The 27,810-nt window shown below is 34.7% G+C and overlaps 1 pseudogene; it reads right to left on the bottom strand.

The window, feature by feature from the left end:
* The window catches only part of LOC138165549 (tyrosine-protein phosphatase non-receptor type 2 pseudogene), a 61,234-nt pseudogene extending 33,810 nt beyond the window's left edge, over positions 1-27,424 (bottom strand).
* Between the last annotated feature and the right edge of the window lie 386 nt (positions 27,425-27,810).

The raw sequence follows: 27,810 nt of genomic DNA, 5'->3' as shown, positions 1-27,810 counted from the left end.
AGAGGAGCAAGGTCATGCCCCAGCCCCAGGGCAATAGTGTCAGCATCATCAGTGGTGGATGGGAAGGGAAGAAGGGAGGGAATTTGAAACTCAAAGTTTTGAAAACAAATGTTAAAAAATGTTTTTTTTACATGCCACTGGGAAACAAGATATACAGGCAACAGGGTATAGAAATCTATCTTCTCTTATAACAAAGTAAGGGGGAAGGGAATAGGTTGGGGTGAGAGAGGAAAGGGAAGACTGGGGGAAAGAGTAATCAGAGGCAAACCATCTTGGGGTCAGAGAGAAGGGAGAGATGTGGAGAAAATTTGGAAATCAAAATCTTGTGGAAATTAATGTTGAAAACTAAAAAGGCATCAATATATAAATAATTAATAATAAAATTATAAAAAGAGTTCTTGTTCTTCAGAAAATAGAACACCATGGTTCTACATTTGATTAAGTATTGATTTTGCTTTGCTGCCTTCTTAGTTTTGGGGAATATTAATTGGTCCCCTTCATTTCTACTTTAAATACATTTGAAATTTATCTCTTTTCTATCTATCTTCTCCTCTAATCTATGCATCTTTTTATTACTTTGATATTTTGTCCCTACAAAGAATTATTATTTTTTTTTCCTTATATAAGGAAATCCATCGTTAGTTTGAATCATTTGGAACTAAATTTATGAATTGATTTATGAATGATTGTCATGTTTATTATGTTAGTTCAATCTAGCCCAGAATAATTGTTGTCACTCCAATTATTTGCCTTCCTTTATTTCTCCAAGGAGTATTTTGAAATTATATTCCTTTAAGTCCCATGTGTGTCTTAGTAGATGAACTTCCAGGTATTTCACACCACACACACACACACACACACACAATCTATCTATCAATCTATCTGTCTATCATTCTATCTATCTATCTCTGTCTGTCTATCTATCTATCCACACACACACACACACACACACACACACACTATCTACACCCACAAAAAAAGCATACAATATTTGTTTTCATTGGAATTTATTGAGGGATTGACTTCCAATACTCGTGACAATAAATATCTGTAGCTTCTTCATATAGAGGAAACTTAAAATATTTCTCTATTACAGAAAATGTTACTCTCGGTTTGGGGTAGATATTTTTAAATATAAACTTAAGGTCAAGGAATATAAGGGTCTTTGAGTTTCAACAGAAAAATTAATTTTTTTTAATTTTACCATATGCTACAGATCACCTGGACAGAAGAAGCAATGAGATGTATAGCTTGGAAAATAGATCTTTACCTGACATAAAATCATGAAGATTGGGATGATAGGGAAATTAAAAATACAAACATCTGTTGTAAATTTTTCTATACAAAACATAAACTGTTAAATTCTGACCTGATTTAATGGTAATTTTATCCTTCAAAAGTTAGAGAAAGTAGCAAAAGAATCTGTTACTACCTACCTCATTTTCTCCAAATAAGATGATATTGTATCCTGAAATAGAATTCAGAATAGTGTGTGTGTGGGTGGGGGGGAACTGATTAAGTGCTCTGCGATAGAGATTATAATAAAAGAAAGGCAAGTATTTCTGAAATACACACTATTTTTTGAAACAGATTTTAGAGTCTCTGTAGGAAAAAATCATCAAATCCAAATGGCAATGTCTTTCCAATGAATGCCAGTTCAAAAATAATGGAAAAATTTAAAGAAAATGGGAAAATTACATCCATGATGCCTCAAATAAGGATAGAGTATGCTTCATATATCAGGGAAAGTCTATGCAAAGAAATGGAGAGAAGAGATATAAAAGAAATGGAACAGCAAATAGTCTATTTTGGAAGGAAGTTCAAGCTCATGAATTGTAGCATTGTTAAATCAATCTGGAAAAAATAGATTCAGGTCAAATTTTGAAGTACTATAAAAGCACAAAATGTTTGACAAGAGGGAAGAAAAACATTGAATGAAAGAATTGTTATAAAAAATCAACAAACTAAAAAAATGGGTCAAATGATATAAGATTTAATTGGGGTAAGTACATATTTTATGACTGGGTTAAAAATAGATTTTACCAAGCATAAAAAAATGCAACTAGATAACATTTCCCATTAAAAAAGGAGTATTAATGTACTGAAAGCACATATGCTGATATATTCAGAAAAGTGACAAATCAAACAAGTCATTGATAATCTATGGTATCTTAAGAAGGACATGCTTTTCAGAAGTGAGCATCTATTACACTCTACTTTGATGAGACAAAGATTGGAATAAAGTACTTTATTCTCTGCCCTAAAATTTCAGTGTAATAATGAAATTGCTTCTGTGTCCATATGGGACTGGGAAACTCTTAGAACACTTACCCCTGGACCTATTTGTAGAGACTGATCTCAGTCTTGGGAGATCTTGAGCTGTATAAAGAGACTTCAGGCTTTTTTTGTTTGATTGATTGAGATAATCATAAATAATTTGCCCAGTGTGACACAGCTAGTAAATATGTGAGACCAATTCCTCCTAACTGGTGGAGATTTATTCTATCCACTCTGCCACAAATGTGCTGCCTCTTCTTTCCTTCCTTCCTTCCTTCCTTCCTTCCTTCCTTCCTTCCTTCCTTCCTCTCTCTCTCTCTCTCTCTCTCTCTCTCTCTCTCTCTCTCTCTCTCTCTCTCTCTCTCTCTCTCTCTCCCTCTTTCTCCATCTCTCTTCCTTCCTTCCTTCCCTTCTTTTATGACAAATTCCATAACTCTTTATGACTCTACCCTAGTGTCCAGGGAAAAATTACTTGAAGCTTATGTTTGTTTCCTGTCTAGGGTATCTTCAAAAGGTATTTAATGTTCACTGGAGATTTAGAATTGGACAATTCTTTCTTCTACTATGAAGAAAGGCTTATAAAATGAGAACCAAAAGTATGCTTTGACAGTCTTAAAACTTGAAATAGCAACTTATAAATACAGGTGTCTTATTTCCAAAAGGCTTGGATTAAAATTATTAACAAAAAGAGCATTTAATGCAACCCTCATCACCCCTCTCATCCCCTTCCCCCCTACTCTCCTGTAAGGTGATATACCATATTTAGTGTGTATGTTATTACCTCACTAAGCCAAATTCATTGAGAATAAGTTTGACCAATTCCCTTTTAACTTCCTGTTTTTCTCCTCCATTGTAATCATTTTCCCTTACCTCTTCTATATGAGATAGTTTACCCCATTTGTCTCTCCCCATCTCCTCTCATTATATTCCTCTCTTACCTCTAAAGTTCAACTTTTAAGTATCATTCCTTCCTATTAACCTGGTCCTGTGCCCTCTATCTATGTATACCTGTACACATATATACACATTTACATATGCATTCATAAACCCATATGCCCTCCTATATAGACTTATATTTGTATGTATGCATATATATATACATATATAGTATGTGTGTATACATACATAAATATACACAAACATATATATATGTATATATATATATATGTACACATTTCTATTCCCTTCAATTATTCTTACACTGAGACAAGTTTCAGAAGTCACAATTATCTTTTCCCATGTAGGAATGTAAATGGTTCAACTTTGATAATTTCCTTATGATTTATTTTTCTTGTTTACCTTCTCATGCTTCTCTTGTTTCTTGTACCTGAATGTCAAATGTTCTATTCAACTCTGTTTTTCATCAAGAATGCTTAAAAGTCCTCTATTCCATTGAATGACCATATTTTCCCCTGAAACATGATACTCAGTTTGGCTTGGTAGGTGATTCTTGGTTTTAATTCCAGCTCCTTCGATATTGGAACATCATATTCCAAGCCCTTCTATCCCTCAGTATAGAAGCTACCAGATCCTGTGTTATTCTGATTGTGTTTTCACAATATTCAAATTGTATCTTCCTGCCTGCTTGTAATAGTTTCTTCTTGATCTGGGAACTCTGGACCCTGGCTATAATATTCCTAGGAGTTTTCTTTTTGGGATCTTTTTGAGGAGGCAATTGGTGGATTCTTTCCACCTCTATTTTGCCCTCTGATTCTAAAACATCAGGGCAATTTTCCTTGAGAATTTTTTAAAGGATGATTTCTAGGTTCTTTTTTTGATCATGGCTTCAGGTAATCCAATAATTTTTAAATTATATCTCCTGGATCTATTTTCCAGGTCAGTGGTTTTTTTTTCCATGAGATATTTCACATTGCCTTCTATTCTTTCATTTGTTTGGATCTGTTTAATAGAATCTTGACTTCTCATATAGTCACTAGCTTCCATTTGCTCCAATCTAATTCTGAAGAAATGATTCTCTTCAGTGAGCTTTTAAGATTCTTTTTCCATTTGGCAAATTCAACTTTTTAAAGCATTCTTCTCCTCATTGCCTTTTTGAGCTTCTTTTGCCATTTGAGTTAGTCTATTTTTTAAGGTGTTATTTTCTTCAATCAGGTTGTTGACACTCATTTCATAATTTTCTTCCATCATTCTCATTCCTCTTCCCAATTTTTCCTCCACTTCTCTTATTTAGTTTTCAAAATCCTTTTTAAGCTCCTCTATGGCTTGTAACTACCTCCTATTTTTCTAGGAAGCTTTGGTGCAGGTATTCTGACTTCACTGTCTTTCTCCTGTTCCATGCTTTGATCCTTTTCATCCCTAAAATAGAATCCTAATGTTGAACACCTTTGCTTGCTATGCTTCCTTTGCTTGCTCCTATTGCCACTCAATTACTTGACTTTTGAGCTTTTTGCCACAGTAGGAGCAGATAAAGCAGGTACTGTGAAGTGCTGAGAGTTTCGTCAGATATCAAAGATGCCAAGATTATCCACTTCATTCTGGGATGTCTCCAGTCATCTTGAGTTTTGTCTTGCTGATGGACTTCTATGTCTCTTCTCATGCTTCTCTTGCTTCCTGTATCAGGTGCCCGCTCTGAGGTCTCCACACGAGCTGGCAAGCTGGGCACACACCCCAGGACCTCCTCCCTAGACTGCAATCCAGACCCAAGCAGGTTAAAGCAAGAACAATTACCCCTCAGACTGTGCTTGGTCCCCCTATACTCTGCAGGCCAGGAGCTGAAGCTGCCACATGGCGCTGGCTGTCTGTGCCGGCATCTCAGCAGCTTCTCATCCCAGGGGCAAAAGCCATACACTCCCACTTAATGGGTCCCAATGTCCAGATTGCACTGAACTCTCACTTTGTCCTTAAAATCTATGTGTTGATAAATCTGGAAATGGCCACAGCTGCTGCTGATGTGGAGACCCTCCTGTCACCAACTGTTCAGGCTAGCCCTGGGGCTAAAGCCTTGGTGTGGGGCTGGACTGGGCTCCCAGATCACTGAGCTGGCTGATTCCTGCCTGCCTTCTGGGCTGTCCTCAGTGGGAGGTTAGCTCCTCTGTGTCATTTTGTGGGTTCTGCAGCTCCAAAGTTTGTTCAGAGTACCCTTTTTATATGGATTGGGAAGGTGGAAGCCCGAGCCGTGGGGAGGTCCTACTTCTACTCCAACATCTTGACTTTGCCCCCTCAATTTCTTTTTCTAAGGTAGGGTTATTTAGGCATTCTGTTTCCATATCTGTTCATCTCTATGTAATGTAATACACACACACAAACACACATACATAATATTCGTAAATATTCATTTCTTTTGCTCACATTTTCAGATTTATTGGCATGTATTTGGGAAAAATATTTTTGAATGATTGTTTCAATTTATTCTTCATTTGTGGTGGTTTCTCCCCTTTCATTTATGCTACTGCACATTTTTTTTAAATAATCAAATTTCTCAATGGCTTATCTTATTGATTCCCCCCCCCATAAAACCAGTTCCACAATGAAATTAGTAGTTCAATAGTTTGTTTGTTTACTTTCCTTTTTTTTTCATCTCTCTTGCATCTTTGAATTTTGAGGATTTTGAATTTTGTGCTCAATTGCAAATTTTTAATTTGTTCTTTTCTTGGTTGTTTGTATTTGTATGCCCAAATAATTGATCTGTTCTTTTTCTATTTTGTTGATAAAAGTACAGAAAAAAATTCCCCCAATTACTGCTTTGGCAGCATTGCATAAATTTTGTTATGTTGTCTCATTGTTGTCATTCCCTTTAATGGAATTTGTGATAGTTTACATGTTTTATTCTTTGAGTGACTTATTCTTTAGGATTAAGTTATTTAGTTTCCTATCTATTTTTAATCCATCTTTCCACTGCCACCTGTTGAACACATTTTTTTTGCATTATGAATAGAAAAGAACATATTTTATATTTCTGTTTTTTATACATTTGATTTTCTACATTTTATATTTGAGAGATTTTATGCTCCTTTGAATGTTCAGGTTTTTTGTGAAGGTGTCATGTGCTATGAGAAAAAGGCATATCCCTTTCAGTTCCCATTAAATTTTCTCCAAAGGTCTGTCATATCTTACATTTCAAATGTTATATTTACCTCATTAGTCTCTTTCTTGTTTATTTTTTTAAACTGTTATTAATGAGTTCTGAAAGGAGACAGTCATGGTCCCCCATTAGTAAAATTTTATTCTATATTTTTTTACTGTAACTACCTTAACTTAAGAACTTAGATGCCAGAAGTGGAGCCAACTGTCAGAGTAAAGTTAGCGTCTAGCCTGAGCTCTCTTCCAAAATCCCTTTAAAATTACTTTAAACAAATACTAGAGTAGCAGGAAACATAATAAGATGGAGTGACACAAATTTCTAGCCCAAGACAACTTTGGTTAGTCACAGGAAATGCCAGTCACACCAGAGTGAGAGAGAACTACAGTCCATCACAGACCATGCCAGTGCAGATGGGGATCCAGGAAACCTGGAGCAGGATTCAAGGTGATTAAATCACTGGCAGCAGTGGCAGTTTCCCGTCCTCTCAGCCCAAGGATGCCAAAGACAACTGAGAATGCCAGAAGGAAGAGTCTGTTGCACCTGGATGGGAGTGCAGCACAGAACTACCCAATATATTCTGGACCCCAGGAAACCAGGAACAGCTCTGGAGAATGACTGAATCAGCAGTGGCAATGGAAGTGGCAGTGGCTGCTACTTTATCTCTCAGTACCCAGAAAATGACGGGGTCAAACAAGTGGTCAGAAGGAGATTACAGAAATATTTTTGCATCACTGTGGCAGGACTCATTTACTTTGTTTGGAGCCGCACCTGGAGCCAGGTCACAGTTCTGAGTGGTAGTCCCTGGGCAAGGAGGAGTAAGTGCACAGCAAGGTTTGTGAGCACTGTGGAATGGGGCACTCCTCACATATCCAGGGCAGAAAAGTATACTTTTGGTCACTCACAGACCAGGCCACAGATCATGAGTAGTAAACACCTCACCTTAGAACATACAACTTTGGAAGAACTGAAAACATACAGGTACCTAGAATTATCCTCCAAAACAGTTTCACAACACCCTTAAAGCCTGGAAGAGTTCATCCTCCATGGTGGAAACAGAACCCTACATTAACAAATAGTTAAAAAGACAACTAATTGGCTGAAGACATGAGCAAACAATGGGAAAGCTCAATTCTGACTACAGAAAGTTAGTACAGTGATAAGAAATCTCGAAACACACACTCAGAAGAGACAACAAAGTCAAAGTTCCTATATCCAAAGCCTCCAAGAAAAATGTGAATAGGTCTGATGTCATTGAAGAGTTAAAAATGGATTTTGAAAATAAAGAAAGAAGTAGAGGAAAAAAAAGAGAAGAGAAATGAAAGTGATGCAGGAAAATCATGAGAAAAAATCAATAGCTTGGTTAAGAAAGCACACGCAAAATAATACTGAAGAAAATAACTCCTTAAAAAAACAGACTAGATCAAATTTTAAAAGAGGTCCACAAATTGAATGAGGAGAAGAATGCCTTAAAAAACCAAATGAAAACTGAGTTCCAAAAATTGACAGAAGAAAATAATTCCCTTAAAATTAGAATGGAGCAAATGGAAGCTAATGATTCTATGAGAAAGCAGGAAACAAAAAATAAAACCAAAAGAATGAAGAAAATAGAGGATAATGTGAACTGTCTCACTGGATAAACAATGGACCCAGAAAATAGTTCCATTAGAGTGATTTAAAAATTATTGGACTACCTGAAAGCGATGATCAGAAAAAAGAGCCTAGACATCATATTTCATGAAATTATCAAGGAAAGCTACTGGATATTTTATATCCAAAGTGGATAAAATAGAAATTTAAAAAATTCATGAATCACCTCTCTAGTCAAGGAGCATATATTGCAATCAACCAGAAAGAAACCATTTAAATATGGTGGAGTCATAGTCAGGATGACATGCAATTTAGAAACTTCTCCATTAAAGATTGGTGGGCTTGGAATACAACATTCAAAAGGGGGAAAAGCTCTGCTTACAACCAAAAATCACCTACCCAGCAAAACTGAGTAAAATATATCAGGGGAAAACATAGACATTCAATGAGATAGAATACTTTCAAATATTTTTTATGAGAAAATCAGAGCTGAATAGTAAATTTGACTTTCAAATACAAGACTCAAGAGAAGCTTAAAAAGATAAACAAGAAACAGAACTCATAAAGGACTTAAATAGGTTAAATCCCCTACATTCCTACAAGGAAAGAAGATATTTGGAGAGCTTAATATCTTTCTCATTAGGATAGTTTGAAAGAGTTTATATAGACAGAAGGCACATGTATGAGTTGAAAATGAAGGTATAATATCTAAAAATAAAATTAATTTGGGTGGCCAGGTAGCACAGCGAGTAAGAGCACTGGTTCCAGTGTCAGGATGACCTGGAGATCGAATCCCAGGCTCAGACACTTAGCAACACACCCAGAAATAACTGGCCGTGTAACCTTGAGCAAGTTACTTAACCCCAATTGCTTAGGGGCGGCCAGGTGTCTCAGAGAGTAAGAGCACTGGCTCCAGTGTTGGGATGACCTGGAGATCTAATCCCGGGCTCAGACACTCAGCAACACACCCAGAAATAACTGGCCATGTAACCTTGAGCAAGTTACTTAACCCCGATTGCTTAAAAAAAATAAAAATATAATTAATGAATGAGAGACAAATGTACTGGGTAAAGAGAAAGGGAGAGGTAGAATGAGGTAAATTGTCTCACATAAAAGAAGCAAGAAACTGCTTTTTAGAAGAGAGAAGAGGTGAGGGGAGCCAAGTGAACCTTACTCTAATCAGAACTGGTTCAAATAAAAAATAACATACACCCTGAATTGGGTATAGGAATCTATGTTACCCTACAGGAAAGTTATAAGGGAAGGGGATAAGAGAAGGGGGGTAATAGAAGGGAGGGTAGATGAGAGGAGGAGGTAGTCAGAAGAAAAACACTTTTGAGGAAGAATAGGGTGAAAGGAGAGATAGAAGAGAATGAATCAAGGAGACAGGATGGAAATATAGTTATCAATAGTAATTGTGAAAAAATTAAAACAATTTTCTCTAGTAAAGGCAAAAAAAATCTAAAATATAAAAAGAACTGTGTCAAATTTAAAAAAATAAGAGCCATCCCTCATTTTGATCAAAATGATCAAAAGATATGATAGTTTTCAAATGAAATAAAGCTATCTATAGCCATGTGAAAAATCCTCTCACTATTGATTGGAAAAATGCAAAGTAAAACAATTCTGATGTACTGCCTCATGCCTATTAGATTATTTAACAGGATAGCAAAGGTAAATGGCACATCTTAGAGGGGATGGGGAAAAATGAGACAGTAATTCACTGTTGGTGAAATTATGGACTGATTCAACCATTCTGTAGAACAACTTGGAACTATGCTCAAAGGGCTGTGAAATCCTACCTACCCTTGCACCTGGCAATACTGCAACTAGTCTTGAACCCCAAAGGATGTGAAAAACAAAACAGTTTAAAGTACATATATTTACAAAAATATTTACAGAAGCTTTTTTTCTGAGAGCAAAGAATGAGAATTGATGATTTGCCCATCAATTGAGGAATGACTGAACAAGTTGTAGTAGGTAATTCTTTTTAAATACAATTGTACTATAAGAAAAGAGCAGGATGCTCTCAGAAAAATGTAGAAAGATTTGCATAGACTGATGTGGTGTGAAATTTATTGTGTACGAAGTGATAAAAATATTGTAATATGATCGGTTGGGAAAGATTTACCTATTCTCAATGAATACAATGATCTCAATTAATAAAATGATCCACTACGGCTCTGAGGGACTTGTGATGAAAAGTGGAATTCATCCCCAGAGAAAAAACTGATGTCTGAATATAGATTGAAGTAAACTTTTTTTATTTTACTTTTCTTGAGGGTATTTTTCTATGTTTTCTTTCACAACATGACTATTGTGGATGGGTTTTGCATTATTACACATGTAAACCTAAATGGAATTGCTTGCCTTCTCAATGAGGGAAGGGAAGATTGGGGGAGGGAAGACAGAAAGAATAAAATTTGGAACTCAAAATTTTAAAATGAATGTTAATCTTGTTTTTACATGCAACTCAGTAAAAATAAAATAAAGAATTAGGATGCTAGTATCACTTGGTGAATATATATATATATATATATATATATTTAGTATTGATATTGCTTTGTTGTCTATGATAACTTTTATCAAGATGTAGTTTCCTTCCTTATGTCTTTTAAACAGGTCTATTTTTTACTTTTACTTTTTCTGGGATCATAATTGCTACCGCTGCCCTTTTTTATTACATCAGCTGAATTATAATTGATTCTGCTCCAGTCCCTCACTTTCACTCTGTCTCTCTGCTTCAAATGTGTTTCTTGTAAACAACACATTGTGGCTTTTGATCCACTCTACTATCCATTTCTCTTTTATGGGAGAGTTCATTCCATTCACATTCTCAGTTATGATTACTAAATGTGTATTTTCTTCCATCCTATTCTACTTGTGTGTCCTCTCTCTTTCACACATTCCCTCCACACCAGTGCTTTGCTTCTGTCTACAAACGCCCTGTATCTCTCCTCTCTTTTTTATGTCCCCTTTATCCCCTTTACTTAATCTCTTCTCTTCCTACTTCCTTGTCAAATAATAGAGAATTCTATATTCAACTGGTTACATATATTTTTCCCTCTTTGAGCTAATAATTTTGAGAGTAAAATTCAAAGAAAATCCATCAGCTTCCCTCCCATCTTCCCCTCCACTGTAATAGGTTTTCATGTGAAATATTTTATCCCATTCTACCTCTCCCTTCCTTATGCATCCACTGTGGCCCTCTTTCTAATTTCTTATTATTTTGTCATTTATTCTTACTCATTTTATAACCATACCCTCTTTCTAAGTATGTTCCTTCTTGCTGTACTCTTCATGATACATTTTTTAAAGAATTCTAAGCATCATCTTCCCAAGTAAGGATACAAATCATTTAACAGTATTGAGTCCCTTATGTGTTCTTTTCCTTTTTTATCTGTATATGCTTCTCTTGAGTCTTGATAATGAAGATCAAATTTTTGGTTTAATTTTGGTCTTCTTATGAAAGCTTAAAAGTCTTCTGTGTCATTTAATGACCATTTTCCCCTTTAATGTTTTAATGATATTTTCTGGGTAAATATTGTAGTCCATATTGCTTTGCCTTCCAGAATATCATATTGAATTAACTCCGACCCTTTACTGTTGAAGATGCTGTGTAATCCTTGTGACTCCCTAATATTTGAATGTTTCTTTCTGGTCAATTGTAGTATTTATTTCCCTTGACCTTATAGTTCTAAAATTTCACTATAACATTGCTTGGAGATTTCCTTTGGTATCTCTTTCCTGTGGTAATAATTGGATTATTTCAATACCTATATACCTTCTGGTTCCAGTGCATCAGGAAGTCTTTCTTGATTATATCTTGAAAGATTCTCTCCAGGTCCACCTATTGATTCTGGCTTTCATGTAATCCAATGATTCTGACTTTATCTTTCATAGTTCTATTTTCCAGGTAAATCATTTTTTCACATGGGGGTATTTTGCATTTTCTTCATGTTTTCTCAAGTTTTAAATTGATTCTTATTGTCTCATAGAGTCATGAGCTTCCACTTGCCCAATTCTAACTTTTAAGATATTGATTTCCTCAAATAACTTTTGTACTTTGTCTTCCATTTGGAAAATTGTACTCTTTATGGAGGTGTTTCCTTCAATGGATTTTTGTATCTCCTTTTCTATTTGACCATTTCTCCTTTTTAAGTAGATATTATCTTTTTCCAAGCTGTTAACTCATTTTTTTTCATAATTCTTTTGGCTCACTCTCATTTCATTTCCAGATTTTTCTTTTACCTCTCTTATATGATTTTTATGCTCCTTTTTTGAGCTCTTCCATGAGTTCTTTCTGGCTTAAGATCACTTTCCATTTTTATTTTGGGATTTTCCTGTAAGTGTTTTTACATTGTTGTCCTCTTCTGAGATTGTGCCTCGGGCTTCCATGTCACCATAATAACTTTTTCTGGTCAGATTCTTATTTTGTTGGGTGTTTTTGTTCCTCTTTTATGGTCCTTTTCATTTCTTTTGAATTTGATCTCTGTTCTTAGGTTGGATGGGGCTCTGCCTCAAGCTTCTTGTGCCAGGTGCTGCTATCCCTGACTGTTTATGTCTTACTTGACTTATATTGCTCTGAGCCCACTTGGGGCCCTCATGTCTGGCTCTGTGTGGATGGGCTGGTGTTGTTGAGGCCATAGGGGTCTTGCAGCTTATCTAGTGCTGAGCTGGGTGGCTAGTTGTGGTGTCTTGTATGTGCCGGGACTTCTAGGTTGTTTCTCAATTTTCTTTGGCTACACTGAAGCACCTGTTGACCTGACTGCCAGCAGGTGCCTCTTAGCTTAGGCACGCACAGGACTGATATTTTACCTGTTTGCCTGAGCTTATACTGAAGAGTATGGAGTCTGGCCTCTGGAGGTTTCCTCGTTGCCTGGGACTGTGTTGAGGGCTGCTACTTGTTGAGGGCTACACTGAAGCACATTGTTATTCTAAGAGTTAGTGTGCCCATTTTCCTGGTTATTATGAGGCATGTTGGCAGTCCTGATATTGGTATTTGCCTGCTCCACTGCACTCGGTCCTAGGATCTCCCACTGGTTTGCTAAGGTGGGGCTTACTGTCAAAATCTTGGGACACTTCCTGTTCTGGACTCTGCTCCCCTTTACTTAAGTGAGAGAAATCATTCTGACCAATCTTCCAAGTTTTCTTGAACTAAAAGATTGCTTCTCCCAACTTTTTGATAGTTTTGCTATTTCAGAGTTTATTATGGTATGCTATTTTGTGGTTGCTTGCAGGTGAATATTAGAGAGTTATGGTGATTTACTACATTCTCTGACATCTTGGCTCCCAGAAGTCCTTTTAATTTCTATATATCTTTGGGTCCAGCAATGCCACTACTAGGTTGGTATCCCAATGAGATTATAAACAGGGGGAAAGAACCCACATGTATGAAAACATTTATAGCAGCTCTTTTTGTCGTGGCAAGGAATTGGAAATTGAGGGAATACCCATCAATTGGGGAATGACTGAACCAGTTGTGGCATATGAATCTCATGGAATATGATTGCACAATAAGAAATAATAAGCACAATAGTTTCAGAAAAGCTGGAAGAACTTATATGAACTGATGCTGTGTGAAGTGAGCAGAATGAGGAAAATATTATATGCAGTAAGAGCAACATTGTGCCATGATCAATTATGATAGATTTAGCTCTTCACAGCAATACAACAGTCCAAGAGAAGTACAAAAAAACCCATAATGGAAAATACTATCCACATCCAGAGAAAGAAGTATAGAGTCTGAATAAATACCAAAGCATACTACTTTGCCTTTTTTGTTTTATTTTTTTTCTCATGGTTTTTCCCTCTTTTTCTGAATCTTTTTTTCATAACATGACTAATGTGGAAATATGCTTAACATGACTGTACATGTATAACCTGTATAAGATAGCTTTCTTTAGGTAAGGGGAAGGAGAAAATTTGGAACCAAAAACCTTATATAAAGAAATGTTGAAAACTATCTTTACATGTAATTAGAAATAATAAAATACTATTGACTGAGAAAGAAAAAAGATAGCAATGAAAATATTATAAGGGATATTTTATAAGTTAATAAAATACAATTGATCTGTAAAGAAAGTTTATGTATAGAGTATCAGATTTCAGTACAGTCTAAGTATGAAAAGTAACATTAGCCATGAAATGATGTACTTATAAATTCTGAAATGCAATCAAAGAAAAATGCTTTATTTTTGGAAAGTAAAAAAAAAAACTTTTATTACTTCTGGCTGCATAAGGCTACTATTGCTATTCCCAGTTATCACAATCCAGAAATGCCCAAAGTCTAAAATTCATGAATTCACTTCCAAAGCTGGAAATACTCAGGTTCACATCATATGTAGATCACTGTGCTCAGTGAAAACAACAACAATGAAGTAGAAAAGAGGTCTAGAGGCACAAGACTCACAGTTAAATTCTCCTAGGCAACACATAACTGTTTAGGTGGGGAAGGAGAAGAAATCACCTTCACCATCACTGAATATCTCAAAAAGATAATTATATAATGTATATTATAAACATAGTAACAAATAAAGCATGTAACTATTTATTTTAGCAAAAAAGGAATGGTTCTTAAAAGGTGAGACTTTCTTATTATAGCATAAAAGAAATCAATCCTGTTATTTATCCAATGATTTAGCAGCTTTTCCTCTCACAGTGACCAACCTTCTCTGACATCACCATTTAACATTCTAATATCATTTCTGGATAAAATGCTTTAAAAGTATGCTTCTGATAAAGTTGATGACTTTTGTGGTTGTTGAAAAGAACTTCCTTCAGGATTCTTAATACGTTCTTTGTTCTAAGTTCATGTTTGGTTTAAAAGCAATCAGTGATAATGGCGATTTCCTGTTTTTTTTCTTGTCCACATACATAGCAAAATGTGATGAATTACAAAATATATTTATCACTCTTACTGAAAAGAACATCAAGTTTTGCTTTCTAGTTACAGTTTTGTTTGGGATAAAATCACCATGAACACCTTTTTGTTTCCAAAAGAGATTGGTAAAACAAGAATTTATATTTGATGGTATGAAAAATTATACCGGGTGGGGGGGTAGGGATTGAGTAAAGATGGCAGAGTAGAAACAGGACTTCCACATGTCTCTGCCTTCTACCTCCTCCAATTCATGTAAAAAATTACTCTAAACAAACTTTGGTGCTACAGAACCCACAAAATGACAGAGAGAAGCTAACTTCCTGATGAACAGAGACCAACAGGCCAGCAGGAAGGGACCAGCACAGCACTATGGGAGCCAAGTCCAGCTCTTCCCTCACCCCCCGAGCCAGAGGCTTTAGCTTCAGGGCAGCCACAATCAGCCACTACCTGGAAGGACTTCAGATCACCAGAAGCTGTGGAAGTTTCCAGAATTAACTACCCATAGATGTTAAGGACAAAGTGAGAGGTCAGTGCAGTGTGGACTTCAGGATCTGGGAGTTCCAAAGTGTGCTCCAGCATTTAGGCCCTGGAGGGAAAAGCAGCTGGGCCTCAGTAGCCACGCAGCTGCTTCCAGGAGGTTGCTTCAGCTCCTGGATGGCAGATTGTAGGGGGACCAAGCAAACAATCTGAGGGGTAAACACTCATGCTTTAACCTGTTTGGATCTGAATTGCAGTTTAGGGTGGAGTTCTTGGGGTGCATGAAAAGTGTGCCAGACAGTATGGAGGCTCAGAGGGGGCACCGAACTAAAAGCTCCAGCAGCTGGGAAAACCCCAGCAATTGGGACAAAGCATCGCCTGTCTGGTATCAGAGTCCTACTTTGGGAAAAAACTCAAAAGGCAAGTAATTGAGTGGCAATATGATCAAACAAAAGAAGTAAAGCAAGCATAGCAATCCAAATTTATACTCCTATTTCAAAGATAAAAAGGATCAAAGCATGGAACAGGAGGAAGACAATGAAGTCAGAATTCCTGTACCAAAAGCTTTCGAGAAAAATGTGAGATGGTTACAGGCAAAAGGGGAACGTAAGAAGGATTTTGAAAACCAAATAAGATAAGTGGAGGAAAAATTGGAAAGAGAAATGAGAATGATGCAAGAAAATTAGGAAATGAGAGTCAACAACCTGACTAAAGAAAATAACATCTTACAAAATAGACTAAGTCAAAGGGCAAAAGAGGCTCAAAAATGCAATGAGGAGAAGAATGCCTTAAAAACTGAATTTGCCTGATGGAAAAAGGATCTCAAAAGTTCACTGAAGAGAATCATTCCTTCAGAATTAGATTGGAGCAAATGGAAGCTAATGACTTTATAAGAACTCAAGATAGCATTGAATAGATCCAAACAAATGAAAAAAAAAAAAGTAGAAGGCAATGTGACATATGTCTTTGGAAAAACCACTGACCTGGAAAATTGATACAGGAGTGATCATTTAAAAATTATTGAAATGGGGGCGGCCAGGTAGCACAGCGAGTAAGAGCACCGGCTCCAGTATCAGGATGACCTGGAGATCGGATCCCGGGCTCAGACACTTAGCACCTACACAGAAATAACTGGCCGTGTAACCTTGAGGAAGTTACTCAACCCTGATTGCTTTAAAAAAAAATGTTGAAATACCAGAAACCCATGATCAAAAAAAGAACCTAGAAAACATCCTTCAAGAAATTCTGAAGGAAAATTGCCCTGATATTTTAGAACCAGAGGGCAAAATAAAGGTTGAAAAAATCCACCAAACACCTCCTGAAAAAGATTTCCAAAAGAAAACTCCTAGAAATAGTATAGCAAGGTTCCAGATCAAAGAGAAAAATATTACAAGCAGCCAGGAAGAAACAATTTGAATATTGTGGAAGCACAATCAGGATAACTCAGGATGTGGCATCTTATATGTTGAGGGAACAAAGGGCTTGGAATATGATATTTCAGAGGTCAAAGGAGCTGGTATTAAAACCAAGAATCACCTACCCAGAAAAACCGAGTATCACATTTTATGGGGAAAATGGTCATTCAATGGAATAGAGGACTTTCAAGCATTCTTGATAAAAAAAAAACAGATTTGAATAGAAAACTTGACATTAAAATACAAGAAGTGAGAGAAGCATGTGAAGGTATACAGGGAAAAGAAATTATAAAGAACTTATCACATTTAAACTATTTATATTCCTACACAGAAAAGCGATAATTGTAACTTATGAAACATTTCTCAGCATGAGAATAGTTTAAGGGAATATAAATGTGTGTATAATTACATATGTATATATACATATATATCTTTATTGGAGGGTATATGGGCATATGAATACATATGTGATGGTGTGTATTTATGTGTGCAGGTATACCTAGACAGAAGTCACAGGATCAATTGAATAGGAAGGGATGATACTTACATGGTGAAATTAAGAGGTGAGAGAGGAACATAATGATAGGAAATGGTGAGGGACAGAATGGGGTAAATTATGTAATATAGAAGAGTCAAGGGAAAACTGTTACAGTGGAAGGGAAGAACAGGAAAGAAAAAGGAATTGAGTCAACCTCATTGTCACTGAATTTGGATAAGGGAGGGAATGACATGCACACTAAACAGGGTATCTCTCCCTATAGAAGAGTAGCAGGGAAAGGGTTTAGAAGGGAGATGATGGAAAAGAGGATAGGCTGGGGGGAAGGGAAGTTGAAAGCACCCACTTTTGAAAAGGGGCAGGATCAAAGTACTGAATAGAGCAAGTGGGGGGGGGATACAATGGAGGGAAATATAGTCAGTCACATTATATCCATTATGCAAATGTTTTGCTTAGGTACACATGTACAACTTATATTGAATTTCTTATCTTCCCATTAAGGTTGGGTGACAAGGGTAGAAGAGAAAATATTTAGAATTCTAAGTTTTAAAATAAAAAAAATTATAAAGTTTTTTAAATTTTATATATATATATGTTTGTGTGTGTGTGCTATTATTACTATTATTTTACTTGTTACTGGGAAATAAGATATACAAGGGGGTTGGGGGAAGATATGGGAGTAGATTGGAGGAGGAGATATTCAGTGGGATCACTATTTTGGGGTGGTGGTTAGGGGAAAAAATGGGGAGAAAATTAGTAACTCAAAATCTTGCGGAAATGAATGACATAAATAAAAAAGAGAGAGAGAAAAGAAAACCAAAGGAAAAAAAGAAGAAAAAGTGAAAGTTTACCTGTAGATAGCAAGCAAAATAAAGACTACTTTGAAAGATATAGGTATTTTCAGCAATTTGCTGAAGGAAAAACTGGGGCTGACAATTGCTCAAAGTTTAGTTTCAAAATGTTCAAGGAAATATCAATATTTCTGGAATATTTCACTTGATTTGACAATGGGATTGCTTTCATTTTTTTCAATACCTCTCCTATCTGATAAACAAATTTATAGGATACCGCATGAATATATATTGTGTGAAATGAAAAATCAATATTTTGGAAGTGTTTCATATTTTTTTTATTTATCACTTTTCAAAGAAAAAGCAACTCAATTCATTTTAGATGTATTTACTATATTTTCAGGAGGGACAGTTACTTCTGAGGACCAAAGAAAAGTGCTTCTAAAAACAATCACTGAAGAAGAAATGTTGATATTCAAATGATTCTGTATTTTAAATTACATTATAAGTAAATATATTAATCATGAACAATACAGCAAGCAGATGATTCAATGCCTCTAGCATACTGTCTTTCCATAGGATTAAGTATAGAGAAGCATAATTATTCAGTGAATATATAAAATGATGTGTTTTAAGAAAGGAAATTAGTAAATATCCAGAAACCTAAATACAATAATAGGGTTAGGGGAATAACCTATGAAATTTATTTGAAGCAACACTTCAAAGTGAAATCATATAATACATAGTATTCACCATGGTGACTTTTCTTCATTCTTTCAACTTAATTTTGTTTCATAAATATGTGAAATAAGAAAACTAAAATAAAATAAGTTAGTACAAATAAATTTGCATTTCCTACTGCACTCAAGTTCACGCATCCTAGTCCTTACACTCCAGGTTAATAAGTCCTGCTCTATAGCTTTAAACATTCTGGAAGTAATACATTAGAAGGTCAATGAGATTATTTAAAACTTAGCCTTTTTATGATCAAGTTCCCCGAAGCATTTTCCTACCCTATATAGATATTGATTCTGTCCAACTTTAGAAGATAAGTGCTCATTTCTGACTTTGTTAAGGCTTATCTTCTATTTATTTTCATGTAGCAGACTTGTAGAAATAAAGTTTAAAATTTCATTCTTTCTAAAGGCATATGTAGATTTAAAGATAAAAAAGGGTTCTTTTTCTTTTGAAAAATAATCTCTCAAGTAACTTTTCTAAAGAAAAATATTGTTTATTTGAAATATGTTGCCAAAACCATATATCTCTTTTCATTCTAATGATATATATGTATGGAAAATTCATTTTTTATGTATGTTCTAACTTTTAACAAGTAAAATTTCAGTACTGTTATGACATATACATTGCTACAACTCATAACCTTAGTAAAAAAGGAAATGTTCAGACCTGATAAAGTATTTTTTTTCCTAATTGCATTGTAGAGAAGGAGAGTTACTGGATTATATTTTATATTCTTTTTGAAATCCTGTCACAAGGAAAATTGCTTTCTTTATTACAACAAGCCAAATGACCTTTGTAAGAATATTGACTGCCTGAATTTGTTACTGAAAAGTAAATTGCTTCATTTTGACTGATTTATCAAAATATTTGTTTAAGTTTATGAAATATCAATGAAATTTATAATCTCCAAAGCAGGAAACTTAGTGTACAAATATCCTCAATTAAGATTATCTCTCTAAATATAATATAGTAGCAAAGGTGGAAGGAATCTTTGAAGTGGAGAATACTATTAACAGGTAAAGGGAAGAAATTGAGTACTTAAGTCTGGTCAACCTTAATTACAAACTTATATGTGCTTAGCCAATTTTTTTTTTAATAATTGACTATTTGATTATAAAGACAAGGAATTTGTTCAACTGTAACTTGTATAGAACCACCTTTCATTATAACCATTTCAAATCTTAGAGAAATCTCTAGGCTAAGGATAGAGATTGGTATGAGGGACAGTGATTTTATGAAAGTAGTAGTGCTTTTCTTCTTAGCAGAAATACATTTTTTAATTTGGAAAAGTTTTATTGGGAAACCAGAATTCCTTTCCATAATTTTAAAATTTCATGTAAAATACTCATTTAGCAGGTTTTCCTTTGAAGAACAATAAACCATCATTTTAATCATCAAAAAATTACTAAACATACAATAACTGTTTCATTTTCCACAACACTTCTGTAATTTTTAGTCCATCAAGAATATAGCAAATTTTTCTCTTTTGGTGAAAAACCCAGAGGGTTTTCCTTTCCTTGATTGATATTTTTAGGGGGGTTAGGTCCAAAAGCCCACTATATATCTCATTTCTTAGCTAGTCTTAATCACTATTTGGGTGTTTCCACTGTGTAAGTGAGACTTGTTAAAGACCATAAAGAGGCCAATGTCTCCCACTGCAGCCAGGGCCTTCTCCAGTTATCTTGATCTATATCTTGCCACTGGACCCAGATGATTCCAAAGGAGAGAGTGAGGCTGGTGACTTTACATAACCCTTCCTCCCTCACTTAAATCCAATTCACTTGCAAGTCAACATTTTCAAGAATGAAGGACAAAGAACTATAACAGTCCAATAACACCTAATAAGCTTCAGAGAAGAGAGAAAATATGGGCTGTTAGATTCCACATGACCAGATTGTTTTTTCTTAATATTTCTGCCATTTCAAATCATATCAAAGTATAATTTAGTAGGGAATTACTTTTTTAAAAAGTCTAAAATCAGTATCTCTGATGGTCTAATATCAATTAGTCTGAAATAACATCATCTTTCTCATGATATAAACCATGGAATTTCTGTAATAACAATATTGCATATTTATGTGATGACTACAATAGTGATGTGAGTTCAAATTACTGAAATTTATCACCACTGTCATTATAAAAATCATAAGTTTGGACTAAATTGGTAAGGCTCCCCTTTTATTTTCTGATCTGGAATGGCAATAGGAATCATATACATTCTCAGACTATTATCTAGCATAGACATTTATGAAAATAATTTTGAGAAATAGATTTAAACTTCTAAAACCCATAGGGATAAAAGTGTGGTAGTCTGTGTAAAATGGCTTAATGTTTTTTTAACTGTCTTAAGAAAGTTAAAAATCTTATGCTTAGGACAAAGTTAGTATTACTAGATCCCCTTATAAGTCAATAAGTTATCAATAAAAAAATTTCCCCCAAAATGAACAGCATCTTAAAAACTCAATTATGATAGCTAGTACTAGCCAATGTTAATATTTTGTTTTATTTTATTAAATGTGTATGTAGCAAAAGCTAGGATTTCATTGGTAGAGAAAAGTTAATATGGAGGTTCTCTTCAATAATATATATTACTCATTTCTTAGCAAGTATACTCATATAGAAATAATTAATTAGAATTATTTACATTATTTGCTCAGGTTTGTACAGCTAAATGATGCCAGCCACTTGACAAAGAAGGGGGGAAAAGGGGTTGACTGCAAAACACATATACATATGCTGCATGGGAAAAATGATATCTTTATGTACATATGTGTATATGTTTTTTCAGACATGTGTGGATTTTTATTGACTGCTTATGCTTATTTGATACAATGGAAAATTTTTTTGTTGTCTGCTTTTGCTTTTCAATGTGAAGAGAAACTTTTGAGGGAGGATTAGCAATAGGTATGCAAAGTGGAAGAGAAAAGAAGGGAAGAGGCAAGAGAAGAATAGACAGGAGAGGACAGGGAAAGAGAGGAAAAGCCAAGAAAGGGGAATAGAGGACAGGAGACAACAGGATAGTGGAGGGTTGGCAAAGTATTAAAGAAGGTCCCTGTAGGAATTTTTAAAAACAAATAAAAGAAAAATGGAAGGACTTTGAAAAGAAGTCATAGGCAAGCAACGTAGTTTTGAAGCTATCGTGTTGAATTTCATCATATTTTTTAAAAGTAAACATCATGTAATATGAACATGGTTTCCCATACAATCTATTTTTTCCTGTTTGTGTATATGAACATGTGCAAGCATTGTGTCATTTGCCAAATGTAATACAATAATAAAAAACATTAAACATAAAAGTATGTCAAAAGAAGGAATTAAACCTAATTGTTCTTGAAACTAAAGAGAACCTTTTGTCTACTAAAATATACTGGCATTCAACTTCATCTGTAGTATACATTAAACCAATTTTCTAGTCAGTTTTTGAGGGAAAGTGCCCCTAGATGTCCCAATAGTTGAGGTATATTGAGTGATGTTTATTTATAATCAACCAGAAATTTGTGAAGTATGTTTTGAGGATCATTCCACTGTGGGTCTCTCCCCCCCCTTCCCTCTTGCTCTATTAAATGATCAATTGTCATATGTGTGGAAGACAGATTAGAGAAGGGAATCACTAGATCACTAGAAGAAGACCAAATAGGAATCTATCGCAATAGCCAAGGAAAGATGTGATGAAAGTCTTAACTAGGGAGGTGGACATGTAAGGTGGGTTGTTCTTCTCTATACCTTTTAATATAATTTTTATAGGCACTAAAAATCTATGTTTTCTTCATCCCATCCTTTTTCCAGCGAAGATGGAAAAATAATCTTGTAAGAAGAAAAACTCATTCCTACACTGGTCATATGCAAAATTAAGTATTTTATCTTCACCCTAATATCTATCACTTAGCATGTTTCTTAATAAACTCTCTGAAATTGTGGTTGGTAATTGTATTTTTCCCCACAATTCTTAAGTATTTATCTCAGTTTTAGTATGTGATGGTAGAAAAATTTGATAGGACAATTGAAATTATAGATTGTTGGGCACCTAGGTGGCACAGTGAATAGAGTACTGGCCCTGGCATCAGGAGGACCTGAGTTCAAATACAGTCTCAGTTACTTAACACTTACTACCATGTGACCTTGGCCACGTGACTCCACCCTAATTGCTCTTCCTTCCCCCCTCCAAAAAAAAAAAGGAAATTATAGATTGTCTTGATCCTATTCCTCATTGTGTTTTTTTTTTCCCCTCACCTCTATTTCTCTGTAAAGAATGAGGTGTGGAAATAGGGAAATTATAAGAAAATATAGTGGTAGAGGCTGAACTCTGAGGACAGAATGTGACCTTTAAGGACAGAACGGCCTGCAACAGTGCCTATGATATTGCCATCTTTTTTTTTTTTCTCTAAGGCTGGGTAGTGAGAGGTAGGCGAGAAGAGGGCAGTCATACCCTAAGTTTGAGTATACTTTTTTCCAGTCTCCAAGAGGAGAATCAAATCAAATAATTGGATATATATATATATATATATATATATATATACACACACACATACATATGTATGTATGTATCTTCAACCCTCACACAACTCTGTTCTATGTGTATGACTTTGGTTAAGAATTAAAGTCATCCTTATCCTTAGCTTTCATTATCCAGCTTAAATTTTTCCTATCAAACACTGGGTATGCAAAAGATCATCACAAATAGTGAGTAAACCACTTTAAGCAAATAGAAATTAGATAAGTTATAATGATTAGAGTATAGTTGAAAACATATGATATTGAATGAGCACTTAATATGTGAGTGAGTTAAAATGTCAAAAGAGAGACTCATCACATTCAAAAGAGATTTCTTGCTTCAACATCTCTATGAAGGCAGGCTGAAAATCAAAGATATTTTGAAGTCAATTTTGCTTTCTCATGTTCAGTTTATATTTAGCTTACATCCATTGTGCCACAATCATATATGCCTACAGTGTCTTCATATATAGCAAGATTCTTTGAAATAACGTCTATAAATTTTTTAATCACATACTGAGTCATAGATTGTGCTACCTATGAATAACTTTTACATAGCAATTACTATTTGTTAGGCACTGGGATAAGTGTTTTACAATTATTATTTCATTTGATTCTTACACGAACCAGGCGGAGTAGATGCTATTATAAACCCCAGCTTATTGATGAAACTGAAGGAAAGAGATTCAATGAATTGCCCAGGGTCACACAGCTAGAGTCTGAAACCAGATTTGAACTATGATCTTCCTAGTTATGAACCCAGTGCTATATCTTCTGTGCCACTTAGTTCATCTACTATGGTATATATAAATAGCTTTTGGTGAACCAAACAAATTTATTTAATTATTACATTTAAAGTTATATTTAATAAATAAACAAAATTAATTGTTATTAAGGAAGTAGAAAAGATACCCTATTTGTCATCATAGAATACTTTATGTACTTCCAGTAATAAATCTAAGATTGATTTGTTAGCATTAAAGTGAATATTCTATTGATTTTCCACTGTATATAAAAGATAAACTTTTAATACATGTAAGAATTAACCTTAAGACAAATCTGTGTTTTGATCAGTATAATTGAGTAGAAATTCACTCAAGAAATCTATTTTGTAAAATTTCTAGCTTTTTTCCACAAGATGAATTCTCTAGAAATATTGAGAAGCTGAAAAAGAAAAGGACCCACGTTTTACATCTATTTTTTTTTCTAAAAATGAAGTAGAAAAATAGAATATTTAAAGTCATCACATTATGTGGATTATAAAATTCTTATATTTCATATCTTGTGTCAGCAAAATAAAATTGAAGCATAGGTCTACAACTAGCTTGGCTTTGGATGTTTGAAATGTCCCAGGTTTGATTCTATTATGCATATGATGAACATAATTTTTAATGAAAAATGATTATAAACAAATTCCTTTACCTTTTAAATCTCTGTTAATTTTATCAAGAATGTCATAGTAAGCATACAATGTGACTATTTATTTACTTTCTAGTCAGTTAGCCTATCATTTCCCCTAGAAAAGAATTTCTAAAGCTAAATAAATTTTAGTTTAATTTAACTACTTGGGTTTGTTTCAAAGTAATGTTTCCGTTCCCTTACCCCAACTTGTCACACTTTTCAAGACTCGGTTGCTAGTTCACTGTTTTGATTAACAAAAAATAAATAAATAAATGTCATAAAAATAGTTTTGTCAGAAGCCTGTAGTTAGAAATATCCAACACATGGCAGCACCAGCTGGGATTTTAGGAATTTAGGAAGATCATTTGAGTCTTCGTTAAAAAAAAACAACAACTAGTTCATCATGTATGTTTACTGTAATTAAATGCATTTGAATTTGGAATGGTTGTTTCTTGGAACAAAATTTAAAAATCTCTACCTAGCTTTTTCAGTATTTCTTCTACCCACCCCAGACCTCCCCTCTTCTTCTCCTGCTGGGAGAAATGCCTCATTTGAAACTAATTAAAAACAAATAGTAGTAAAATTTAAAATGTATTGATTGTGGAAGATGGCAATAAATTGCTTTCCCTTTCTTTTTTTTTAAACTTATTTAATAAGTAGGCATATCGCCTACAATCTATACTAAGTATTTTCAATGTAAGTGAACAATTTCAACCAAAACATCTTACGATGCCTTTCTATATATCTATATGTCTCACAAGCCTCCAGATATTTGGGATTCAAATTGAAAGTCAACAAAATACGGACAAGTAAGAAGTTGAATGGAATGTTGGAATTTTAATAAAGTTTGCTCTATGAAGAGCATTCTAAACTCTGAAAATAGCTTCTATTAAAACAATGTACTTTTAAAAGTCAAAGTTTTTTCTTTTTGTTTTTGTTTTTTCCCCCAACAATCTCATTAAGAATTTAAAGGGACATGGTCAGGCTGCAAAATTAGTCTTTTAACCAAATTGTTTAGAGAACGTTGGAACATAAAAGATGAAGCCAAATGTTCACATTTCATTTAGTTTAGGAAAATGAGACTATGTTGGGATTAAGATGTGGCTAATATTTTACTTCTTCAATTTCATGCAATACCTTCAATTATAGTTTTAGTGTGAAATTAGTGGATTTAGTGAAATTCCTAAGAAAACATTTTTCATAATGAATTATAGAAAAAGAAATTTTATACATTCTTACATTTTGGATTGAGTTACCTGATAGTGTCCCTTTCAGCAGCATTTTCCTTTAAATGTTTTTAGGGGGATTGCTTTTCATTTATTGACTCTTCATTGTGGGAAAAAGCAAAACACAATGTAATGCATTGTCAGACTTTTAATCACTACTACCAAATCTCTAGTAAAAATGAAAATGTATGTGGTATGTTTAATTCAATGTACAAATCAGAACATTCAGGTACAAAATAAAATAAAATTATGGTAACAGATCTTTTCGAACTGGGATTTTTTTCAAAAGTACAGTTAACTCTGTAAATGATTAATAATGCTTTGCTATCATGGTGACTGTCTTGGTTCTATATACATGCCCATCTCATCTGTCCCTCTGCTGTTGCATGTTTTGAGTAGTTTGAAAGTTTTGTATATTTATTGTATTAACAGAGTGTCATAAAATAAAATACTGTTTACTGGAAAAGAAAGTACAGTTAACTGCAAAAGGATTAAATAGACAATTATGAAATGTATCTAAGAATATAAAATGTTGATGCCCATGTTGAGAATACATACACATTATGCACATCTTTAAGATTATTATTTTTTTAAGATATCGGGGTTAAGTAACTTGCTCAAGGTTACACGGCCAGTTATTTCTGGGTGTGGTGCTGAGTATCTGAGCCAGAATTTGATCCAGGTCATCCCGACACTGGAGCTGGTGCTCTTACTCGCTGAGCCACCTGGCCGCCCCTAAGCAATTGGGGTTAAGTAACTTGCTCAAGGTTACACGGCCAGGTGATTCTGGGTGGGTGCTAAGTGTCTGAGCCCAGGATTCGATCTCCAGGTCTTCTCAACACTGGAGCCGGCGCTCTTACTCGCTGTGCTACCTGGCCACCCCATGACCACCTTTATCTTTTTCGTTGTCTCACTTATCCTCTTTTTCATCTGCTGCACCTTTTGAGCTGTATTAGCTTTTCTGTTTTCTCAGTATCATTTCCGAATAACACTTTCAGTGCTCTCTGCTACTGTATCTTGCACCTTAGTGGATAGCTATGTAAGACTTATTTTGTCACTTTTTTCATCTTCTTCAAACCCCACTCTACTTTCCAGTGGTTATTGTAGTTGGATGGGGTGGTGAATGCTGATAGTTAGGTATTTCATCTTCATTGGAAAGTTCTTTCCACTGCTTCTGTATATTTCAATCTCCCATTATAAATTTTGCTCCTTCTATTACAGTCATTTATAGAAATCTTAGTTGATCTGGAGTCTGAATAAGTCCCACTCGATATGTTCTCATATACAGTAATCCTTGCTTAATATTAACAGAAAAATGATCATCTGTTTTTTGCCCAATAAGGAAAAGACAGGTATCAACTAGTGAAAATGTGCCAGATAAGACAATGCTTGAATTACTGTGAATTATTTCAGGTCCATGTTCAGCTTTCAAAGAACCAGATTCTCTAAATAAGAAGTTGAGGAATGAAGCTGGTTATTCAGGAACTCCAAAATCTGTCCACATCCTGTAATGGAAGTGAGATACTATCTGGTTCTCCCCACTATGAATATTATCTTTTTTTTCCAAATGCTTTATTAACTTCTGATTTACATCATTCATATCTGCAAGATTTTGAGTTACGAACTTTTTCCCCATTTTTCCCCTTCCTACTGCCCAAAATAGCAGTCCCACAGGAAATCCCTCCTCCAATCTGCACTCTCCCATATTTTCTCCCATACCCCCTTGACTTTTCCAGTGGATCTCTATGCCTCAGTAACTATATATCTTATTTCCCAATTACATGTAAGATGGTATTAATAATAGTATATATATTTGAATATTTGATTTTAAAACTTTGAATTCCAGATACATTCCCTTCCTCCCTTGTCACCCACCCCCACTTTGTGGATAATGCAAAACAATAACATAGTACATATATTGTAAAAGACTGACTATATTTCCCTCCCTCCTATCCCAACTCCCACTTGTTCTATTCTCTACTTTGA

The sequence above is a fragment of the Petaurus breviceps genome, unplaced genomic scaffold (assembly GCF_028583685.1).
Source record: "Petaurus breviceps papuanus isolate PSGF00001 unplaced genomic scaffold, PetGlider_PUasm1.0 213, whole genome shotgun sequence".
NCBI lineage: Eukaryota > Metazoa > Chordata > Mammalia > Diprotodontia > Petauridae > Petaurus > Petaurus breviceps.
This window is presented reverse-complemented; position numbering and strand designations above follow the sequence as displayed.